Raw genomic sequence first — 24,942 nt, 5'->3', positions numbered from 1 at the left:
GAACACAGTGTCTGGAGAGACCGAAGCCCTCTCTTCCCACGAGGGAGACGAGGAAGAAGAGGAGGAGGTGGTGGAAAGTGACTCCCCCCATAAGGGGAGGAAGAAGAAGAGGGCGGCCTCCGAAGACCCGGAGGAGGAGGTGCCCAAGAGAGGGAAGCTGAGCCTCCCAAAAAGTTCGGACTCAGAGTCCGAACTAGTCCCCAAGAGACCTCCCAGGGTGAAGCCCCAGGCCGAATCATAAGTATTCAGAAACTTACTATTTATCTTCGGTCTTCCCGCTTCCATTATATAAGTTATTTTGTTATTTGCCTTTCAGCCCTCCTCGCGAGCTCCCACAAACTCCATTATCGGAGGGGAATTCTCTGCCACCCGAAATGGCAAAGAGTGACACGCCGCCGCGAGCCCCCTCGCCTATCACTATGGAGGACACCGAAGTGTCGTCTCGAAGGATCTATCCTTGTCAAGAGGGGGCAAACGAAGCCGTCGAGAGAGCGCCTGAGGTTAATACCTTGGTCGCCGAAGACCTAGGGGAGGCAGCCCCTATGACAACCGACGGTGGGGACCCCCAACAATCCAGGTCCTAGCCGGACACCATTCTGGAGACCAACATGGCTCCGAGATCGGATAAGCAGCCCCCTTCGAAAGAGGGGGGAGGAGCACCAGCTCCATCGGCAGCCTCCACTAATCCGGAGGCGCCCAACGCTCTGGAGGCAGCACTACAAAGTGCTTCCGTTGTGGAGGAACACCGCACCCTGATGGGTGCGGTTATGGAGAAGGTTCAGCCCGCTAAAAATGGACTGAATGAAGCCTTCTGCAGCCTACTGACAGGCTTTGAGGTATGCGACGTAATGTTCTAAAAACCTTTCATATAGAAGAGTAATCCTGTATACACACAGTAGCCCCTGAGACTCTATCTGGTATAGAAGAAACCGGACAGAGGATCCACATAGTATTCATGAGAGTAACATATTGTGCTGACATTGGAACAGGCCTCCATGTTGGCGGCAACCACCCATGCCGCAGAAGTTTCTGAACTCAATCGGAAGCTTCAGGTGGCAGATAAGGAACTCGACTGCATTAACAAGCGGTTCGACGAGACGCAAGGTATGTGTGTGATGCGGCTTGAAGCTACGTCGGTATTGCCCCAAAGAGGAAGGGATGATGCAGCACAGTGATGGTAGGTATTTCCCTCAGTGATGAGACCAAGGTTATCGAACCAGTAGGAGAACCAAGCAACACTACATAAACAGCGCCTGCACACAAATAACAAATACTCGCAACCCGACGTATAAAAGGGGTTGTCATTCCCTTTCGGGTAGCGGCGCCAGAAATTGGCAAATGGACGTGAGAGAGTAGTAAATATTGATAGATCAAATGCCAAATAAAATAAAGTGCAGCAAGGTATTTTTGTATTTTTGGGTTTAATAGATCTGAAAATAAAAGGCAAATAAAATAGATCGCAAAGGCAAATAATATGAGAAAGAGACCTGGGGGCCGTAGGTTTCACTAGTGGCTTCTCTCGAGAAAAATAGCAAACGGTGGGTAAACAAATTACTGTTGGGCAATTGATAGAACTTCAAATAATCATGACGATATCCAGGCAATGATCATTATATAGGCATCACGTCCAAGATTAGTAGACCGACTCCTACCTGCATCTACTATTATTACTCCACACATCGACCACTATCCTGCATGCATCCAGTGTATTAAGTTCATGGAGAAACAAGTAGACCCCATAATTTTATCCCTAGTAGCAATGATACATACGTGTCGGTTCCCCTTCTGTCACTGGGATCAAGCACCGTAAGATCGAACCCACTACAAAGCACCTCTTCCCATTGCAAGATAAATAGATCAAGTTGGCCAAACAAAACCCAAATATCGGAGAATAAATACGAGGCTATAAGCAATCATGCATATAAGAGATCAAAGAAACTTAAATAACTTTCATGGATAAAAAGATGGATCTGATCATAAACTCAAAGTTCATCCGATCCCAACAAACACACCACAAAAAGAGCTACATCATATGGATCTCCAAGAGACCATTATATTGATAATAAAAAGAGAGAGAGGAAGCCATCTAGCTACTAACTATGGACCCGAAGGTCTACAAAGAACTACTCACGCATCATCGGAGAGGCACCAATGGAAGTGGTGAACCCCTCCGTGATGGTGTCTAGATTGGATCTGGTGGTTCTTGTCACAGCCCAATAATTCTGCTTTGTATTTAGTTGCATCAGTGAGTGGCATCCATGCATCATGTTTAAATTCCATTTAAAGCTTGAAATGGGGATGTTCAAACCCTAGCACCAAATGGAATTCAACTAGGCTCAATTTGAAATCATTTCAATGAAACGAAAATGCCCTTTTAAAATGTTCATCATTTTTGAAATGGGTTAAAACCTCTGCCAAAAATGGTGCATATTTTCTAGGTCATTCTGGATTTTTGAGTTAAATCATATTGTATTTGAATTGGAGCATTTAATGACTAAATATTTTAAATGCTTCAATAATTCTGAAAACAATTGAGGGCTGTTAGAAATAATTCAAAATGTGCCCACAATTTATTTCAGGGATTTTTGAAATGAATTAGTATTTTTACTAATTCAAACAGAGAAATAAAAGAGAAAACAGAAACTGAATTAGAAAAGAGAGAGAGAAGGACTCACCTGGGCTGCCCACCTGGCCAGTCCACTTGGCGGCCCAGCCCACCTAGGGCAGCACTGTCTTCTTCCTCCTGCCAGGAGGAGAAGTGTCGGATGTAGGGTTCCGGCAAACCCTTAAGGTTCGAACTCTGGGGTGCGCGCGAAGTCTTTCCCTCCTACCGATCCACGCCCTACCTCGCTAAGATCTTGCGGACGGACTCGCAACACAAAAAGACACGAGATTTATACTAGTTCGGGCCACCGTTGTGGTGTAATACCCTACTCCAGTGTGTGTGATGGTGGATTGCCTCTTGGGCTGATGATGAACAGTACAAGGGGAAGAACAGCCTCCTGAGGTCGAGGCATTCTTGTGCTCGGTGAACTTGTGTGGGTGAGGGCTCGATGGCCCTACTGTGGTGGCTAGCTCTACTTATATAGACCCTGGTCCTCTCCCCAAATATTGAGCGGGAAGGGAGCCAACAATGGCGGGAAAATTTGAAAGGGGACGGCTAGTACAAGCTATCCTGACAAAAGTGGTCTTCGCCTGCGAAAGGCTCTGGTGGTGACGCCGTCTTGGGCTCCACGATGACCTCCGTCCTGCCGTCCTTCTGGTCTTGGTCTTGTTGCACCGATATGGCAACCTTTGCCTAATGCCTCGGTGCTCCTCGCCTGCGCTTGCCTCCTTAGCACCAAAGAGGAAACAAAGACGCTGCATGCGCTGGCGCCCGCCTGGTGCCGATCGTCATGGCTCACGTCACGAGAGCCTCGTGAGGTTTGCCCCGCCTTGATATCTCCGCTCCTCGTGAGCCTGCCTGACTAGGCCACTCCTGAGGAGGTCTTGCGTCGTCTGCCTCACGAGGCTTGGCCCCTCGCGAGGGTCTTGGATGCCTTGTTGATGAAGATGGGCCGTACAGCCCGCTGACTTAGCCACGCCGTGGGCCGCAGGCAGGCAAGTCTGGGGACCTCCGTTCCCAGAACGCCGATAATAGCCCCCGGGCCCAAGGTGCGCTCGGGCTTGGCTTCGCGGCGAAGCCAAGGGTCAAGTACGGAGCACCGCGGGCCCCCAAAGCCTACGGCCTCGGTTGACGCGTGGCGATTGATTGGACGTGGGTGTCTCTGCTTCCCCATGCTGCCTCGGCAACTGCACGACTTGACAAGTCCCTCCGACATGCAAGGAAAACCATCATTACCTGCGATCATGGGAAGCTCCGGTTGGCCTTCTTTTGCTATAAATGGGGAGGGGGCGAAGCCCCTGTTGCCCATCTCTTCCTTGTTTGTTTGCTTCTTCCTCCTTGCTCCACCGCCAGTAGCAATGGCACCGTCGAAGAGGTTCTCTGCTGCGGAGAAGGGCAAGGCCCCTCGGGAGGGGCCCGACTCCCCGGCGCCCAAGCGAGGACGTGGCCGTCCCCGCAAGCATGTCGCGACTCCCGTTGTGGCCCCCGGCTCCTGGGGCGGCGCCGCGATGCGTGGCAGGAGTCGCTCTGGTTGCGGCAGTTCTGTCGACGAAAGGAGGCGCGCCGTGGTTGCGCGACCCCCCCCCCCCGACCGTGGTTCCATGCGTCAGAGGTGCTGCTGGAGTTTGTTGTCTGGTCGGAGAATCCGGTCGGCAACTGGCTCCAGCTCCCTCGCTTCTTTGCAGACGAGCTGCCGGCCTCCGGTCCCGGCGGGCTTTGGTTGCAGGCGGACGGTTGCTGCAGCCGAGCCTTTTGGGTCACGGTCGAGGTCTCCGCCGCGGGCAACATAGCTCTGGCCCGCGGTTGGCAGACGTTTGCCCACGCGCGCGGCCTGGGCAGGCGGTGCACGCTCCACTTCAAGTTCGACGGTGACGCGACCCTCTTCGTGAGGGTGTTCGGGGAAGATAGTCGTCGCGCCGGATGCTGCCCCGAGGTGAACGACAGCGAGGTGGTGCTCGGCCTTGGCGATGGTCGGGACGAGGAGGAGGATGAACCCGCCGGTCGCGCCTTGTCTGGCTATGGTGACTCCTCCCTTGGCGACAGTTCCAGCAGCGGCGGCCTTGATCAGCCGCCACACCGCCGCGCCCGCTTCGAAGGTGGTAGCGGGTCGTCTCGTCGCCGTGCATCGGTGAAGCGCGAAGAGGGGTCCGACTAGACCCGAGACGTCGCCGTGACCTTGCCCCCGTCGGCTGCTGCGGGGGCGAGCGCCGCTTTTATATGTTTCCTTTTCCCTTCCTGCATCGAAATGAAACTGGCATGGGCCCAGAGGGGCATGTATCGAACCATAACCTATCAACCATTATGCTACGCTTGTTGTTTCAGTGCTGTGTGGCCATCTTGCGCAAAGATAACTTAACCTGGTGCGTTCGGGGCGCCTTCCTCCTTACGAGGCGTTTATTTCCTCGTGTCCATCTTGACCTGTTTGCTTAGGAACCCGAAAATTCGTTAGAAGGTGCCCTAAGAGGTTCGCCGTTCACCCGAGCCTTGACCTGGCGCTTTGCATCGCGGTACCCGAGGGGCATGGACTAGGAGAGATGCGCCAGTTTTTGGGTTCGCACGAGGGCGGCTTGCGAGAAGGCAGAGGAGAGAGAAATGCTCACGAGGCAGGTAGGAGAGAAATGCTCGCGAGGGCACCTGCCTAGCCCCCTCGTGAGGTATGCGAGAGAGAGAGAACACGAGCGAACCAGAGCCAGAAAATGCAGTAAGAGGCGAGGGAACCGAATCGGCAAGGAACACCAAAGGTAAACTTCGATTCAAGAAAAAGCGAGCCAACCACGGAAAGCAAATGAAAAGCCGCGTCCGGCACCTAGTCTAGTCTTCAAGTCTTCTCACCAGCACGGAGCTAAGTGCTACCACTAGGCGTGGGCGGGAGCCCCAGGGCCTGAGGCCGGCGCTCCTGAGACTCCGGGGCGTGTACAGCCCCACTCATTATTACGTGAGAGTATCACGGGCGGTGATTCTTCACAGGCACCGGGCCTTCTTCACAGGCTCTGGGCCTTTCTTCACAGGCTCTGGGCCTTGCTTCATGGGTAGAACTTCCGGAGGTGCTGGATGTTCCAGGCGTTCTGGATGGGCAGCCCGTTCTGCGTCTCCAGGCGCGCTGCACCAGGCCTGGAGACATGGACGACCCTGAACGGGCCCGCCCACATGGGCGAAAGCTTGTGCAGCCCTTCCCTGGAGAGGACCCGCCTCAGGACGAGGTCGCCCACCTTGAGTGTCCTGGAGCGGATGTTGTGGCAGTGGTATCGCCACAGCACTTGTTGGTACCTTGCCGCCCTCAATGCAGCTTCGCGACGGCGTTCCTCCCCCAGCACGAGATCCATCCCCCGCGTGGCGTCCTGTTACGTTTCGTCGAACGCCAGGATCCGTGTGGAGCGATGCTTGACCTCATGAGGAAGGACTGCTTCAGCTCCGTAGACGAGGAAGAATGGAGTCTCGCCCATTGGCTTGGTGGCGGTGGTGCGGATGGACCACAGCACTGACTGGAGCTCGTCGTGCCAGCCCCTGCCGCAGGCCTCCAGCTTCTTCTTGAAGGTCCTAGTCTTGAGGCCCCTCAGGACCTCCGCGTTGGCGCGTTCAGCCTGACCAATGCTCCTGGGGTGCGCCACCGAAGCGTAGCAGATCTGCGTTCCAAGGTTAGCACAGTAGGTTTTGAAGAAGTTACTAGTAAACTGTGAGCCGTTATCTGTGATGATGCGGTTAGGGACCCCGAAGCGGCTCACGAGGCCCTTGATGAACTTGACAGCAGAGCCGGCCGGGATGGTACGGACGGCTTCCACTTCCGCCCACTTGGTGAACTTGTCGATAGCAACGTAGAGATAGCGGTAGCCCCCTGGCGCCCGAGGGAACGGGCCTAAGATGTCCTGCCCCTAGACCGCGAACGGCCACGTGAGTGGGATGGTCTGGAGGCCCTGAGCTGGCTGGTGAATTTGCTTGGCGTGGAATTGACAAGCTTCGCAGGACTTCACCAGCTCGGCTGCGTCGTTGAGTGCCGTAGGCCAGTAGAATCCACTGCGGAACATCTTGCCGACGAGGGTCCGTGATGATGAGTGGTGCCCACGGTCCCCACCGTGTATGTCGACCAGCAACTCCCTTCCTTGATCACTGGAGATGCTGCGCAGCGTGACATCGTTCGGTCGTTTCCTGTACAACTCGCCGTCTTGGATATAGTATGTCGTGGCCTGCCGGACCACGCGCTCTGCGTCCTCTTCCTTCTCCGGCAGTGTCCCTTGCATCAGGTACTCCTTGAATTCCTTGGTCCAGCATTCCTCCTGGGGCTCGAGCGCCAAGAGCAACCGAGCTCCTGAGGTCGGGCCACAGGCTGGGGCTCCCGTGGCTGGAGGCTGTGGGAGCTCCTCCCGAGGCTGAGTCATGCTTGAAAGCGGTGGCGTAGCTGATGGCTTGAAGAGCCGCTCCTCAAAGACACCGGGCTCTTGTGGTTGCCGCTTGGATGCTCTCCTGGCGATGTCGTCGGCTTCCTTGTTGGTGCCCCTGGGCACGTGCTGCAGCTCCAAGCCCGAGAACTGCTTCTCCATCTTATGCACCTCCGCGAGGTATGCCTCCATATGCTCATCCTTTGGCTCGTATACCTTGTTGGAGAAGTTGACGAGGAGTTGCAAGTCGCCTCTGACGGTAAGGCGCTTCACCCCCAGAGCTGCCGCAGCCTTCAGGCAAGCTATGAGGCCTTCGTATTCTGCGATATTGTTGGAGACCTTCTCGTCGTGCTGAAAGCAGAGATGCACGGCGTAGTAGAGCTTGTCCTGAGTGGGCGAGATGAGCACGGCTCCAGCCCCCGCGCCCTGGTGCATGAAGGCGCCATCGAAATACATGACCTAGCCGTCTGGGGCCTCGCTCCCTGGTGAGGTGGACCGGTCTTCGCCTTCCTCAAGTGTCGGGGCATCCGTCCATTCTGCCACAAAATCAGCGAGTGCGGCCCCCTTGATGACCCTGGTAGTGTTGAACTCCAACTGGAATGCTTGCAGCTCGATGTTCCACTCAGCGACCCTTCCAGCTGAATTGGGGCTCCTCAGCACCCTTTCCAATGGGTAGGCTGGGACGACCTTGATGGGGTGGCCCTGGAAGTAGTGTCGTAGCTTGCATGAGGCCACCAAGAGTGCAAGCAGGAGTTTCTGAGGCATGGGGTAGCGTGCCCTCGCGTCCCGCGGCACGGTGCTGACGAAGTACATGAGGTGTTCGACGAGGGCTGGCACACCGTCGAGGCCCGGGTCCTGCGGAGATTGGGGCATCTCCTGAGGTGGAGGGGTTCCTGAGCCTGGCTGTCTTCAGGAGCTTTTGCGATGTTGTCCTGCCGAGCTTGGTCTTCTGCCATTGAGGCCTTTGTTGCGCCTTCCTGACCCTACACCACTTTAGCTCCGGCTTGGCGCAGCGCGCCCTTGGCTTGGCGCTCCTCCTGAACCGCCACCAGCGCTGCGCTGGCGGAGTACGGGGTGGCGGCAAGGTAGAGTACTAGGGGCTCGAGAGGTCGTGGTGCCACCATCACCGGAGGGCTGGTGAGGTATTTCTTGAGGTCTTGGAAGGCTTGGTCAGCCTCCGGGGTCCATTCGAACAAGCCCTTCTTCTTCATGAGCTTGAAGAAGGGTAGGGCACGCTCTCCCAGCTTGGAGATGAAACGCCCCAATGCGGTCACCCGCCCTGCTAGCTTCTGCATCTCTTTGAGGGTCTGTGGTGGGCTCATGTCCTCAATGGCCTTGATCTTCTCCGGGTTCGCCTCGATCCCTCTGTGGGATATGAGGAATCCCAGCAGCTTGCCGGAGGGGGCGCTGAACACGCACTTCTCCGGGTTAAGCCTCAAGTTCGCTTGGCGCAGGCTCTTGAAGGTCTCCTCCATGTCTTGAATCAATGTCCTCGCCTCGCGAGACTTCACCACTATGTCGTCGACGTAGGCCTTTGTGTTTCTCTCGAGCTGCCGTCCCAGGGCGATGTGCATCAGCCGCTGGAAAGTCGCGCCCGCGTTGTGTAGCCCGAAGGGCATGCAGGTGTAGCAGTACACCCCACACGGTGTCAGGAAGGCTGTCTTCTCCACATCTTCCACCGCCATATTCATCTCATGATACCCTGAGAACGCATCCAGGAAGCACAGCAGGTCGCACTCGGCGGTGGAGTCGACGATCTGGTCAATGCGCGGGAGCGGGAACGGATCTTGGGGGTAGGCTTTATTAAGGTTGGTGAAGTCGACGCACATCCGTTCCTTCCCGCCTTTCTTCGGCACTATGACGGGGTTCGCCGGCCATTCGGGATATCGAACTTCGCGAATGGCACCCGCCACCTCCAGCTTGCGAGTCTCCTGGACGATGAAGGCCTGTTTCTCAGTGGACTACCATCTCGCTCGCTGCTTCACGGGGCGTATGTTGGGGCATACCCTCAGATGATGCTGAATCACCTCCCTCGGGACCCCTACCAGCTGATTGGGCTCCCACGCGAATATTTCCTTGTTTGCGCGCAAGAACCTCACCAAGGCCTCCACCTGACCCGGGTCAAGGCCGGCGCCTATGGTAAAGGTGGCTCCCGAAGATCCGTCCTCGTCGACCGGCACCTGCTTGGTTTCCACCTTGTCTTGGGTGAACAGCTGCTTCTTCTTGGTAGGCGCGGCCTCCTTGGCCTCGAGGGTACCGGTGCCGGCGGGCTGTGCTGCCGCCGCGGTCTTGAAGGCAAGCCTGGGTGCCGTCACGACCTCCTTAGTGTCCCCCTTAATGGTGAGGACGCCTTTGCTCCCAGTCATCTTCATGAGATTGTAGGCCGGGTGAGTCGCCGCCATGAACTGAGCGAGAGCTGGGTACCCGAGGATGGCGTTGTACGGGAGACCGATGCGGGCGATGTCGAAGTCTACCAGCTCGGTGCGGTAATTGTCGCATGTGCCAAAGGTGACGGGGAGGCGGATCTGCCCCAGAGAGTGCGCAGCTCCACCACCAACTCCTGAGAAGGGCTTGCTGAGGCTGAGCCGCTCGAGCGGCACGTGAAGAAGGCTGAAGGCTTCTACGGAGAGCAAGTTGATGCTGGCACCGCCGTCGATGAGGGTCTTGGTAACAGCCACATTGCAGATGGTGGGCGTGTAGAGCATTGGGAGCATGCCCGAGCCGGCGGTGGAGTCGGGGTGGTCTTCTGAGCCGAAAGTGGGGTCGACCTCTGGTGCAGCCCAACCCAGCGGAGCCCCCGGGCGCTTGGAGGTGGCCCTAATCTGACGGAGGATCGGCTTGACGTGGTGATCCAAAGGCGGTGCTTGAGAGCCGCACAACAGGGCCGCGACTACGTGGTGCGCCGGCACCGCGTAGCGGGCAGCGAAGAGGTCGCGGAGCTCCCCCCAGGACGCCACCGTGGATCCAGGGAGGTTGAGCACCCAGGCGCGCGGCACGCCGGCGAGGGCCATGGGGAACCAGTTGGCCATGATCTTGTCATCGCCTCCGGTCTCGAGGACAGCCTCCTCGTATGCCAGCAGGAACGGCGACGGGTCTGCCGTGCCGTCGTAACGCGGCGGCATCTCTGGCTTGAACTTGGTCGGCCACCGCACCCGCCGTAGGGCGGGGTCCAGGGCTCGGTACCTAGATGCCCTGATGTCGATGTCGGCTGCAGAGGTGGATGGCGGGGCACCTACCATGGGGGCGAAGTGTGGCGGCGCGGGGCGCAGGCTGGTGGAGAGGAGCTACGGCGCACCCCTACCTGGTGCGCCAAATGTCGGATGTAGGGTTCCGGCAAACCCTTAAGGTTCGAACTCTGGGGTGCGCGCGAAGTCTTTCCCTCCTACCGATCCACGCCCTAGCTCGCTAAGATCTCGCGGACGAACTCGACGAACTCGCAACACAGAAAGACACGAGATTTATACTGGTTCAGGCCACCGTTGTGGTGTAATACCCTGCTCCAGTGTGTGTGATGGTGGATTGCCTCTTGGGCTGATGATGAACAGTACAAGGGGAAGAACAGCCTCCTGAGGTTGAGGCGTTCTTATGCTCGGTGAACTTGTGTGGGTGAGGACTCGATCCCCTACTGTGGTGGCTAGCTCTACTTATATAGACCCTGGTCCTCTCCCCAAATATTGAGTGGGAAGGGAGCCAACAACGGCGGGCAAATTTGAAGGGGGACAGCTAGTACAAACTATCCTGACAAAAGTGGTCTTCGCCTGCGAAAGGCTCTAGTTGTGACGCCGTCTTGGGCTCCACGATGACCTCCGTCCTGCCGTCCTTCTGGTCTTGGTCTTGTTGCACCGATATGGCAACCTTTGCCTGATGCCTCGGTGCTCCTCGCCTACGCTTGCCTCCTTAGCACCAAAGAGGAAACAAGGACGTTGCGCGCGCTGGCGCCCGCCTGGTGCCGATCGTCATGACTCACGTCACGAGAGCCTCATGAGGTTTGCCCCACCTTGATATCTCCACTCCTCGTGAGCCTGCCTGACTAGGCCACTCCTGAGGAGGTCTTGCGTCGTCCGCCTCGCGAGGCTTGGCCCCTCGCGAGGCTTGGCCCCTCGCGAGGGTCTTGGATGCCTTGTTGATGAAGATGGGCCGTACAGCCTGCTGACTTAGCCACGCCGTGGGCCGCAGGCAAGCAAGTCTGGGGACCCCCGTTCCCAGAACGCCGACAAGAAGCAGCTTCGTGCCCCGTACACAGCCGAGCCGCGCCAGCTCCTGCTTGCCACCTAACGGCGTCTCGGCGCTTCCAACCGTGCCGCGGAGATGCCCTCATTCCCCTCTGCCTCCCTCCTCTCTCAGAACCCCCCCCTCCCCTGGACCTCTCTCAGAACCCCCCCTCTCCCCTAGCCGCGTCGCTCGAGCTGCCCCTAACCCCGTTGGCCATCACGGCCGAGAGCTCGGCTCCGCCGGCCATGTCGCCGCCGTGGCCACAGACGCGTAAGCTCGAAACCGAGCGCATCACGATTCTCAGCACATCACCAGGAGGCCGTAGCACCCAGTTGTTCGCTCCGCCGTGCCCCACAGCACCTTTCCCAACCTCGCCCTAACTCCGGCCGCTGCAAAAGTTGACTCCGCCGTCGATTTAGTCCACTCTGACGCGAGTTGTTGCCACCATTGGATACGCGAGTCTCCCAGTGTCCCGTAGCTGCAATCCACGCTCCAAACCGATGCATGTAGCTCAATCCCGAGCGGACTCCGCCGCGTTTGAGGTCACCACCGGCCAACTCCGGCGTGCTGACGTGGCGGATTACGTGCTAACCACGTTTAGTTAGAGCCCAGAGCCACTGACAATGGGCCCCATGCCCAAATTAACCCTGGGATTTACTCCCTGTTTAGTTTAGATTAATCCAGCCGGCCCCACATGTCAGTTTGACCCGCCACGTCGACGTTGACCTGGCCCCACTGGTCAGCCTCTGTTCCTGCCCTGATACACCGACGTGTCGGCCCCACAGTTCAGGTTTGACCTGGACCGCCCCCGTTGACTTGACGACGTCATGCTGACACAGTAAATGTTTTCTGGCGTTTTAATTAATCCAAAAAATTCCAAATATTAGTTTAAACTTCAAAAAATCATAGATATTAATCTGTAACTCCAAATGGAAAGATTTATATATGAAAAATGATCAGAAAAATCCAAAGAATCTGTTTATGGCATTTTCATGCATGTTAGAGCAACCTAAAGCTACAGTATATGACAATTTGAATTAATGGCATTTGAAATGCCTTATGTGGAGTTTGAATTTGAATCTTGGGGTCAAACCAACTTCATTTAAATCATTGCTAGCTGCATTAGCTAAAACAACAGCATATTGCCATGCCATGATCATGCATCATATTGTCGCATTGCATCGATTGTGTTCCTTCTCTGTTGCCGGTATTTGTCCCCTCTTAGTAGACGTGGTTCCGACGATGAGAACGATGACACCGATGAAGAACTATACTATCTTAAGAAGTGCCAGGCAAGCAAAACCCCCTTTTTCATTCCGATACAATCCCACTCTCTTGCTCCTGCTCTCTTTTACTGCATTAGGACAACAATGATTCAACTGTTACATGATGCGGTAGTTGAACCCCTTTCCTCTGCATGACCTGTCATTGCCACAGTAAATAAATGAAACCCACTAGCATGAGTAGGAGTTGTTTGAGCCCTGATGTGCCTACTCATTCATGCTTGTTTCTCATGCCTGCTACTGCTTAGAGTTGAGTCAGGTCTGATTCATCGGGGATGAATTGGAGGTGTGTGAACATGTCCTAATGTTGAGAGCTAAGTGTGTGAACATGATTTGGTAAAGGTATCGATGAGAGGCCATGTAGGAGTACATGGTGGGTTGTTTCATTGGAACCGTCCTTAGGAATTGAGATCTGTATGTGTGATTTAAGATCAACTACTACCACACATTGGGATCCTTAATTGACTCTCTCGACTTATTAGCCGCCCATGTCCTCTGTCCAGGAGTTGCAAGTAATTTCTGGTGTTTGTAGTATGCTGGAGGACGTGCACAGCGCTGACCCGAGGGGTGGGCTATGATGCGGTAGGCACGTGGCCCGGTGTACCAAGTCGCCCATTTGGTGACCCGGGAACCCTGCACGCATCGTTCAGGGCCGTAGTGGAAACCTCAACCGGACTCCCTGTGGATGGAACATGAATAGGCGATAAACCTGGACTAGGGACTTGTGTGGTTAGTCAGGTCGTGGCCGACACCCTCGCCAGGCTTCCGCTTGAAGGTTGCCGAGATGCATGATGTGTACATGGCGGTAAGTGGCGAGAGCGTGTGTGAAGAAGTACACCCCTGCAGGGTTAACATCATCTATTCGAATAGCCGCGTCCGCGGTAAAGGACTACTTGGTTGCCTATATAGTTCATAGACAAGTGAAAGTGGATACTCTAAAATGCGCAAGATAAGCGTGAGTGCTATGGATGGCGTTCTCGTAGGGAGACGGGAGCGGATCCATAGTGGTGTATTGACTGGTGAATATGTGGACTCGTGTGCGCCACCTCAAAAGAGTTACTTGCAGACGTAGTTCAGGATAGCCACTGAGTCAAAGCTGGCTTGCTGCAGTTAAACTCCACCACCCCCTTTGTTGATACTGATGCATATGTAGCTAGTTCTGATGTAAGTCTTGCTGGGTACATTTGTACTCACGTTTGCTTAATTTATGTTTTGCAGAGAGACTTCAGTCTCACTAGTAGTTCCGCGTGGACTTTGATGGTTAGCTTGTTACCTCAGCTACGATCTTGTGCCCTCAACAGGGTCTTGCAGATAGTCAGGCTTCTCAGCCCTTTTCATTTGTAGTTGCCTGTACTCAGATAAGTTAAGCTTCCGTATGTGCTTATTGCTTGTATGACTTGAATGCTGGGTCATCAGACCCATGTTTGTAATATCTGGCTCCTCGGAGCCTAATGAATAAATACTTGAGTCGTAGAGTTTTGTTGTGATGCCATGTTGTATTTGCACATATTGAGCATATTGTGTCTATGATTTTGAAATGCTTGGTATGTGTGGGGTCCGACTATCTAGTTGTTTATTCTTGGTAGCCTCTCTTATGGGGAAATGTCTCCTAGTGCTTCCACTGAGCCATGGTAGCTTGCTACTGCTTCGGAACACTTAGGCTGGCCGGCATGTGTCCTTCTTCGTTCCTGTGTCTGTCCCTTCGGGGAAATGGCACGCGTTGTTCCTTTAAGTCCTTGTAGCTTGCTACGACTTGGGTTCATACGTTGATGACCAACACGTTCGTTGTTGGGTCATGTATGCCTGTCCCTGTAAGTTAGTCCACTTTGGATTCACGAGTACTCATGTCGGCCCGGGTTCTCTGTCATATGGATGCTAGCGACACTATCCTATACGTGAGCCAAAAGGCGCAAACGGTCCCGGGCTAGGTAAGGTGGCACCCGTGGGAATACCGTGCGTGAGGCCGCAAAGTGATATGATGTGTTACATGCTAGATCGGTGTGACTTAGGATCGGGGTCCTGGCAGCTTTGGTATCAGAGCCTGACTGCCTATAGGATTACCAAGCCAAACTGGTGGAAGTTGAGTCTAGAAATTCTTTAGTTATGTAAGGGAATTGATTGGGGAAGGGAACGTAAGGCTCTTTTTACTCCTTTACCTTATGCCCTTCTGATCTGAGTCAACCTCTTCTTTTCTACGGGGATTAAGAACTAGGCTTCTCATCTTTCTATCAGGATCACGTGTTACTAATCCATAGACTTATAGGATTGATGGATTCAAGTCTCAGTTCAGTTTCTACTACTTCCGTATGTTCATAGCTGGCCTCAGAACCTTGATATTGTGATGTTGAGTGGTCATGCCACTATTTTGCAGGATGTCTCAAATCTTTTTGAGTATTTACAGCCGTTATGTTGTCCGAGTCATCCCAGGTTTCTAACTAGTCTGATGCATTTGCAAATCCCTTCTTCCCGTTTCTGATGTTCATTTGGGCCAGATTAATCACACAAATTAGTGTGTTGAGGTACTCCGTTGCCTCGGCATATATGTTGAAGTCATTATTATGACCCTAGGCGTCTTAGAGAACCACCCAGTAATCTAGCTCTGATTTGTATTCCCAGTGTGATGATTCTGGCCATCATTCTCGAAAGCATCATGTGATGTCATTTAGTTAGTAGGCTTTCTATTCCTGGGTTCTTGAACCCGAGATTCACCCTACTTACTTCATGTTGATAGTGTTTGCTAGTTCCTTTAGGATATTAGTAACCTTTGCGATAGTCCTCGAGGTTCATGGTATTTTCCTTTTCCAAATACCATGAACTACTTATGGCAGAGTTCCTCATTGAACCGAAAGATCACAACCAGAGTGCTCTTGATGAGTTCTCGATTCTATGTTGTGACTCTGCCAGTTCTACCTTTCTGCATGGGTTATTCGGAAGAAGTGTTGAGCTTTGCTCGACATACTAATCTATGCATCCACAACTCAGAAATTTATATGGTCCTTGAGTTGTCCCTCTTTAGTTGTATTCTGACCTTCGTCTATCAGTAGATAGTCAAGGGTATGTGTGCATTCGTGTTCATCGATGCCTATTATTCTTGTGGTCCGTCAAGCCATCCTATTCAGAATGACTAGGAGAAACAAACTCCAGTACCTCACCCATATCTAGGATTGGGTCAAAGTAGTTGTACTCCGCGGATCAAATTGCCAATCCAGCTTTTGTTCTGTTCTACCTTGGAGTGTTGCCCTCTTTATGTCAGGATGTCATGGGAATTGCACAACCTCTTATGAATTCTTGATGTAGTGGTACTTCTCGCCATCATTATTCATTCCTCGGTTCCGTGTTGTTGCAACCGGAATGCCGGAAAATGAAATGGGATGTGTGAAATCAATACTCCTAGCAACCCCGTTTCTTTGTAGTTAATGGACAATAATCTTATTCTTAGTGTGTTGGTTATTGAATCATCATTCTAAGATTTATCGTGCGACCTAGTCCATTTTCCCTGGTGCACTCCTCGATCAATGAGACAGGATTGTGTCAATCCATCACTCTCTTGATCACATCGTCTTGCCCTGAAAAGCAAGGTTGTTCTCGAGCTTAGTAACATATCGGTGGTTCGTGATTTTCCGAATATCTTTTGAGAAGTATCACCAGGTTGTTTCCTGACTGTTATGTTGAGTCCGTGATCAAGATGATTTTCTTGTAAACCACTCTTTTCTCCAAGAACCTGTGTTGGATACCCTGAACTAATTGGTTAAGCTAAAACAACAACTTGGAGAGTTGGAAGATAAAAGCTTAATCCACTAAGTTCACTCCAAAGGGATATCTTGTGTGTGTGGTGAAGAAAGATGATATCTTCATCAATTGGTCCTCATGATCAGTTATTGGATCTATTGTCTTGTCCAAACTTTGATTTGAGTGCGGGCTATCCTCAAATCAAATCAAAACCAATGGTTTTCATAATGTTGTCTTACTTGTGGTTGATCCCTCAAGCATACACCATTACATCTTTTGGTCTGATCAATGCTATGTCCTTGTTCGCATAATTATGGAATTCCATTTATATGGTCATCCGGATGAATTGTTGTTAAGCCCATCGGCAACATTCTTATCCCCTCCATGATTCATGTTGAACATATAAGCTAGTGTTGGAAACTTGTGTAGCATTTTCTTTGTGATCCGTTCATGAAGCATATGTTTCGATGAAAGAAGTGACTTCCTCTAATTCATGTGCGTCCGACGCAAGTTGCCGCCGTGAATTCGAGAAAGTTTATTTTTGCCTCTTCTGGAATCATCCCAAGTTAGTCATGCATGTGCGAAGTATTCTATGGTTTGATAGACTGATCATCTCCATTCCATATGTATTCCCCAGCACACCAAGCCACTGATTGATTTGTTCTAGGAGAAGGAGTTCCTTCATAAGAGCTAATCATATGACTTATGCAAGGACTTCATTATCCGCGATGATGGTTCCCAACTAGAACTCGGTAGTGTTTCGTTGTAAGACTACTACATGGCCATGCTTGTCTGGGACAGCGTGTTCACATGTGTGTAGCAGAATCATCTCATGTTTCGGAGCTTGCTATTGCAGTTCATTTCCCGAGAATCTCTCAACATCGTCTTGTTGATTTGTGTTGCAAGCTTTCTTTTCCGGACATGATGTATGAAATATCCTGTTACCAACCAGATCTGAATCTCAGGCAGATATGATGGTTGAAAAACTCCTAACATTTGCATTTTGTTCCCAGCTCGCACCGCCATTGTGCCAATTTCCCATGGGCTGCCCCTCTTAGTAATTGTTGTTCAGGATCATCTTCAAAAGTGGTCCTACCATGGGTCCCATCTATTTCCGATGATAAGCAAAAATCACTCATTGTGTTGTCTTCAACAAGGTAGTTCACATCATCCATTCTAGTCCGAGTATGTCATTCTTGTGAACTCCTTCAAATGATCGATTGTGATTTGCCTTAGGCTGGTACAAAGGGGTTTGAATGATCTTTGTATCAAAAGTAATTCTTTTTGCCACTTAAGGAAATAATCCAACGAGTCACCTCTTCTAAGGTGCCCCGTTATGGAATCATGGCAACTTTTCTCCTCGCTACTTTGACACTCACTCACCATCTACTTGAGCGTGGAATTGTTGCCTACCAAAATTGAACCTTGTCATCGTCTCCTTACCATCACCCCCGATGTGTGTTTCGTGTCTCAGCTCAAGAGATGTTTTTGTATCTCACTCCATGAGTTGATCTTGAGCACTCGATCTTCGAGGAGATCGATTTATGTAGAGTTTCTTTCTGTCGTCATCATGTTGGATGAAGATCCTGAAAGCAAAGACGTCAAGATCAACTGGATCAATTAATCAACATCTTCGAGAAGGGAATTTGGATCATGAAGATCGTGTTAGCTTTGTGTCCCCTTTGTCTTCTTACCTCACGTCTTGAATCTCGGGATGAGATTCTTGTTTAGTGGGGGTGAGTTGACACAGCCCTATAATTCTGCTCTGTATTTAGTTGCATTAGTGAGTGGCATCCATGCATCATGTTTAAATTCCATTTAAAGCTTGAAATGGGAATGTTCAAACCCTAGCACCAAATGGAATTCAACTAGGCTCAATTTGAAATCATTTCAATGAACCCAAAATGCCCTTTAGAAATGTTCATCATTTTTGAAATGGGTTAAAACCTTTGCCAAAAATGCTGCATATTTTCTAGGTCATTCTGGACTTTTGAGTTAAATCATATTGTATTTGGATTGGAGCATTTAATGACTAAATATTTTAAATGCTTTGATAATTCTGAAAACAATTGAGGGCTGTTGGAAATAATTCAAAATGTTCCCACAATTTATTTTAGGGATTTTTGAAATGAATTAGTATTTTACTAATTCAAAACAGAGAAATAAAATAGAAAACAGAAACTGAATTAGAAAAGAGAGAGAGAGAGAGAAGGACTCACCTGGGCAGCCCACCTGGCCAGTCCACTTGGCGGCCCAGCCCACCAAGGGCAGCACTGTCTTCTTCCTCCTGCCAGGAGGAGAAGCAGCTGCGTGCCCGGCGCACAGCCGAGCCGCGCCAGCTCCTGCTTGCCACCTAACACCGTCTCGGCGCTTCCAACCGCGCCGCGGAGATGCCCTCGTTCCCCTCTGCCTCCCTCCTCTCTCACAACCCCCCTCCTCTGGACCTCTCTCTCTCACCACCGAATGGAGCCACCGCCACCGTCGCCGTTCTCCGCTGCCACCGACCTCCCCACGCCCATCCAGCTATGCCACGAGCTCCACCTCAACCCCCGCGTCCTCTGCACCAAGCCAGGCGCCGCCAGGAGCTCCCTGGCGATGACCCCGAGCTCTTCTTCCTCCCTCGGACGCTGAGATCGTCGGTGACCTCCTGCCATCACCAGCCCTTCCACGAGCTCGCCGAGGCCACCGCTGCACTCGCCGTGAGCTCCTCTTCCTTCTCCCCCTAGCCGCATCGCTCGAGCTGCCCCCTAACCACGTTGGCCATCACGGCCAAGAGCTCGGCTCCGCCGTCCATGTCGCCGCATGGCCATAGACGCGTAAGCTCGAAACCGAGCCCGTCACCGTACTCAACACATCACTAGGAGGTCGTAGCACCCGGCTGTTCGCTCCGCCGTACCCCACAGCACCTTTCCCAACCTCGCCCGAACTCTGGTCGCCGCAAAAGTTGTCGCCGCCGTCGATTTAGTCCACTCCGACGCGAGTTGTTGTCACCGTTGGATGCGTGAGTCTCCCAGTGTACTGTAGCTGCAATCCACGCTCCAAATCGACGCCTGTAGCTCAATCCCGAACGGACTTCGTCGCGGCTTGAGGTCGCTGCCGGCCAACTCCGGCGTGTTGACATGGCGTCATTCGATTAGGTGCTAACCACGTTTAGTTAGAGCCCAGAGCCACTGGCAGTGGGCCCCATGCCCAAATTAACCCTGGGATTTACTCCCTGTTTAGTTTAGATTAATCCAGCCGGCCCCACATGTCAGTTTGACCCACCACGTCGACGTTGACCTGGCCCCACTGGTCAGCCTGTGTTCCTGCCCTGTTACACCATGTGCGGGCCCTACAGTTCAGGTTTGACCTGGACCGCCCCCGTTGACTTGATGGCGTCACCCCGACGTCATGCTGACACGGTAAATGTTTTCTAGCGTTTTAATTAATCCAGAAAATTCCAGAAATTAGTTTAAACTTCAAAAAATCATAGAAATTAATCTGTAACTCCAAATGGAAAGATTTATATATGAAAAATGATCAGAAAAATCCAAAGAATCTTTTTATGGCATTTTCATGCATGTTAGAGCAACCTAAAGCTAATGTATATGACAGTTTGAATTAATGGCATTTGAAATGCCTTATGTGGAGTTTGAATTTTAATCTAGGGTTCAAACCAACTTCATTTAAATCATTGCTAGTTGCATTAGCTCAAACAACAGCATATTGCCATGTCATGATCATGAATCATATTGTCGCATTGCATTCATTGTGTTCCTTCTTTGTTGCCGGTATTTGTCCCCTCTCAGTAGACGTGGTTTCGACGATGAGAACGATGACACCGATGAAGAACTATACTATCTTCAGAAGTGCCAGGCAAGCAAAACCCCCTTGTTCATTCTGATACAATCCCACTCTCTCGCTCATGCTCTCTTTTACTTCATTAGGACAACAATGATTCAACTGTTACATGTTACGGTAGTTGAACCCCTTTCCTCTGCATGACCTGTCATTGCCACAGTAAATAGATGAAACCCACTAGCCTGAGTAGGAGTTGTTTGAGCCCTGATGTGCCTACTCATTCATGCTTGTTTGTCATGCCTGCTACTGCTTAGAGTTGAGTCAGGTCTGATTCATCGGGGATGAATTGGAGGTGTGTGAACATGTCCTATTGTTGAGAGCTAAGTGTGTGACCACGATTTGGTAAAGGAATCGATGAGAGGCCATGTAGGAGTACATGGTGGGTTGTTTCATTGGAACCGTCCTTAGGAACTGAGATCTCTATGTGTGATTTAAGATCAGCTACTACCACACATTGGGATCCTTAATTGACTCTCTCGACTTATTAACCGCCCCTGTCCTCTGTCCAGGAGTTGCAAGTAGTTTTCGGTGTTTGTAGTATGCTGGAGGCCGTGCGCAGCGCTGACCCGAGGGGTGGGCTATGATGCGGTAGGCACGTGGCCCGGTGTACCGAGTCGCACGTTTGGTGACCCAAGAACCCAGCACACATCGTTCGGGGCCATAGTGGAAACCTCGAGCGGACTCCCTGCGGATGGAACCTAAATAGGTGATAAACCTGGACTAGGGACTTGTGTGGTTAGTCAGGTCGTGGCCGACACCCTCAGCAGGCTTCCGCTTGAAGGTTGCCGAGATACATGACGTGTACATGGCGGTAAGTGGCGAGAGCGTGTGTGAAGAAGTACAACCCTGCAGGGTTAACATCATCTATTCAAATAGCCGCGTCCGTGGTAAAGGACTACTTGGTTGCCTATATAGTTCATAGACAAGTGAAAGTGGATACTCTAAAATGCGCAAGATAAGCGTGAGTGCTATGGATGGCGTTCTCGTAGGGAGACTGGAGCAGATCCATAGTGGTGTATTGATTCGTGAATATGTGGACTCGTGTGCGCCACCTCAAAAGAGTTACTTGCAGACGTAGTTCAGGATAGACACTGAGTCAAAGTTGGCTTGCTGCAGTTAAACTCCACCACCCCCTTTGTTGATACTGATGCATATGTAGCTAGTTCTGATGTAAGTCTTGTTGGGTACATTTGTACTCACGTTTGCTTAATTTATTTTTTGCAGAGAGACTTCAATCTCACTAGTAGTTCCGCGTGGACTTCGATGTTTAGCTTCTTACCTCAGCTACGATCTTGTGCCCTCGGCAGGGTCTTGTAGATAGTCAGGCTTCTCACCCTTTTTCATTTGTAGTTGCCTGTACTCAGACAAGTTAAGCTTCCGCATGTGCTTAGTGCTTGTAAGACTTGAATGCTGGGTCATCAGACCCATGTTTGTAATATCTGGCTCCTCGGAGCCTAATGAATAAATACTTGAGTCGTAGAGTTTTGTTGTGATGCCATGTTGTATTTGCACATATCGAGCATATTGTGTGTATGATTTTGAAATGCTTGGTATGTGTGGGACTCGACTATCTAGTTGTTTATTCTTGGTAGCCTCTCTTATGGGGAAATGTCTCCTAGTGCTTCCACTGAGCCATGGTAGCTTGCTACTGCTCCGGAACACTTAGGCTGTCCGGCATGTGTCCTTCTTCATTCCTGTGTCTGTCCCTTCGGGGAAATGTCACGCGTTGTTCCTTTAAGTTCTTGTAGCTTGCTACGACTTGGGTTCATATGTTGATGACCAACACGTTCGTTGCTGGGTCATGTATGCCTGTCCCGGTAAGTTAGTGCCACTTTGGATTCACGACTAGTCATGTCGGCCTGGGTTCTCTGTCATATGGATGCTAGCGACACTATCATATACGTGATCCAAAAGGCGCAAACGGTCCCGGGCCAGGTAAGGTGGCACCCGTGGGAATGCCGTGCGTGAGGCCGCAAAGTGATATGATGTGTTAGATGCTAGATCGGTGTGACTTAGGATCGGGGTCCTAACAGTTCTGGACTCTGCGGCGGCTGGAATTGATTTTCGTCGACTCCCCTAGGGTTTCTGGAATATTGGGGTATTTATAGAGCAAATAGTCGGTTCAGGGGGCACCCGAGGTTGCCACAACCCACTAGGGCGCCTGGGCCTCCTGGCACGCCCTGGTGGGTTGTGCTCCCCTTGGAGCACCCCCCCCCCAGGCGCTTCTCCGGCCCACTAGATGTCTTCTGGTCCAAAAAATCCACAAGAAGTTTTGCTGCATTTGGACTCCGTTTGGTATTGATTTCCTGCGATGTAAAAAAACATGCAAAAAAACAGCAACTGGCACTTGGCACTATGTCAATAGGTTAGTACCAAAAAAGATATAAAATGACTATAAAATGATTATAAAACATCCAAGAATGATAATATAACAGCATCGAACAATCAAAAATTATAGATACGTTGGAGACGTATCAGCATCCCCAAGTTTAATTCCTGCTCGTCCTCGAGTAGGTAAATGATAAAAACAGAATTTTTGATGTGGAATGCTGCCTAACATGTCATCTCATATTCTTTTCTTTATAGCAGGGACATTTGGACTTTTATAATGTTCAAAGCAATAGTCTAGTTTTGACATGATAATTTAGATACTCAAGCATACCAACAAGCAACCATGTCTTTCAAGATATCAACGCTAAAATAAGGTATCCCTAGCCCATCAGGCTCAATCATTGATCCATTCATGAAACACACTCGCATATTAGCTACACCCAGTGCTCAAGTACGATCATAATGCCCCCTAGTTGGTGCTTTATAAGAGAAGATGGAGAATCAAATAAAAATAAAAATTGCATAAAGTAAAAGAAAGGCCCTTCGCGGAGGGAAGTTGGGATTTGTAGAGGTGCCAGAGCTCAAAGCAAAAATTGAGAGATAAAACATTTTGAGAGGCATACTTTTCCCACCAAGAGTTCCCAACACTTTCCATGCTAGATATATCATAGGCGGTTCCCAAACAGTAATTTAAGTTTATTCCTTTTTCCACCATACTTCCACTTTCCATGGCTAACCGTATCCACGGGTGCCTTCCATACCAACACTTCCCAAGGAATTTATTATTTGACAACATAAAGTAAATTCATTTTTCATTTCGGGAGTGGGCATCCCTAATACCTTTGCCTTACTCTCGTGCAATGCCAAGTGAATAAACACTCATCGTGAGAATAACACATCTAGCATGGAAATTATTAGCCACCCCTCACCGCCTCGCGAGCGGTATGAGCACACAAAAGAGAAATTTATTTTGAATATTAGAGATGGCACATACAAATTTGCTTAGCACGGCAAAAGAATACCGCATATAGGTAGGTATAGTGGACTCATGTGGCAAAACTGGTTTAAAGGATTTTGGATACACAAGTAGTGATCATACTTAGTGTAAAATGAAGGCTAGCAAAAGATTGAGAAGCGACCAACTAAGAAACGAATAATCTCATAAGCGAGCATTAAGCATAATTAACACCGAATAATGCACCTCAAGTAGAATGCAATTTCATTGCATGACTATTGACTTTCGTGCTTGCATAGGGAATCACAAACCTTAACACCAATATTCTTACTAAAGCATAATTACTCATCAACATGACTCACATATCACATCATCATATCTCAAAACTATTACAAGGAATCAAGTTTACTTTGTCCAATGATCTTCATGAAAGTTCTTGTTATATCCTTCTTGGATATCTATCACTTTGGAACTAATTTTCATGTGTTGCTTTTGATAAGCTCAAACAAATATAAGTGAAGATCATGAGCATAATATTTCTTTCTATCAAATTAATTTAAGTGAAGTAAGAGAGAATTTCTTGAAAATTTTAATAAATCCCAAATAAATCTAAGTGAAGCAAGAGAGCATTTCTTCAAAAATACTAAAGCACACCGTGCTCAAAAAGATATAAGTGAAGCACTAGAGCAAATCCATGGCTCATAAAAATTTAAGTGAAGCATAGAGAGCAATTCTAACAAGTCATGACATAATTTTGGCTCTCTCAAATAAGTGTGTCCAGCAAGGAATCAAGACTTAAAAACACAAAGCAAAACAAGCAAAGACTCATATCATACAAGACGCTCCAAGCAAAACACATAGTATGTGAGCTTCGAGTAAAATACCGATGGTTATTAGAAGAAAGAGGGGATGCCGCTCGGGGCATCCCCAAGCTTAGTTGCTTGCTTCTCTTTGGATAATAACTTGGGGTGCCATGGTCATCCCCAAGCTTAGGCTCTTCTTACTCCTTATTCCTTCATTCATCGTAAGATAACCCAAAACTTGAAAACTTCAATCACACAAAACTCAACAAAACCTTCGTGAGATCCGTTAGTATAAGAAAACAAATAACTACTATAAGTACTATAGCAAACCAATTCATATTTTATTCTTGCATTATATCTACTGTATTCCAAATTTTCTATGGCAAAAACTCATCAAAGAAAACCATAGAATCATCAAAACAAGCACACAACGCAAAGAAAACAGAATCTGTCAAAAACAGAACAGTCTGTAGCAATCTGGATATTTTGAATACTTCTGTAGCTCCAAAAATCTTGAGAAATTAGGAAAACCTGAGAAATTTTCATATTAATCTTCTTAAAAAAGAATTGGTATTTTATCACGCTCTGGTTAAACACTAAAATTGTTTTCGTGAGCGCGAAAGTTTTTGTTTTTCAGCAAGATCAAACAACTATCACCCAGGAAGATCCTAAAGGCTTTACTTGCAAAAACACTAATTAAAACACAAAAAACACAATCATAACAGTAGCATAATTGTTCTAACACTTAATAACAGAAAGCAAAAAGCAAAAATAAATTTTATTCATTGGGTTGCCTCCCAACAAGCGCTAT

This window comes from Aegilops tauschii, chromosome 1 (assembly GCF_002575655.3).
Source record: "Aegilops tauschii subsp. strangulata cultivar AL8/78 chromosome 1, Aet v6.0, whole genome shotgun sequence".
Classification (NCBI taxonomy): domain Eukaryota; kingdom Viridiplantae; phylum Streptophyta; class Magnoliopsida; order Poales; family Poaceae; genus Aegilops; species Aegilops tauschii.
This window is presented reverse-complemented; position numbering follows the sequence as displayed.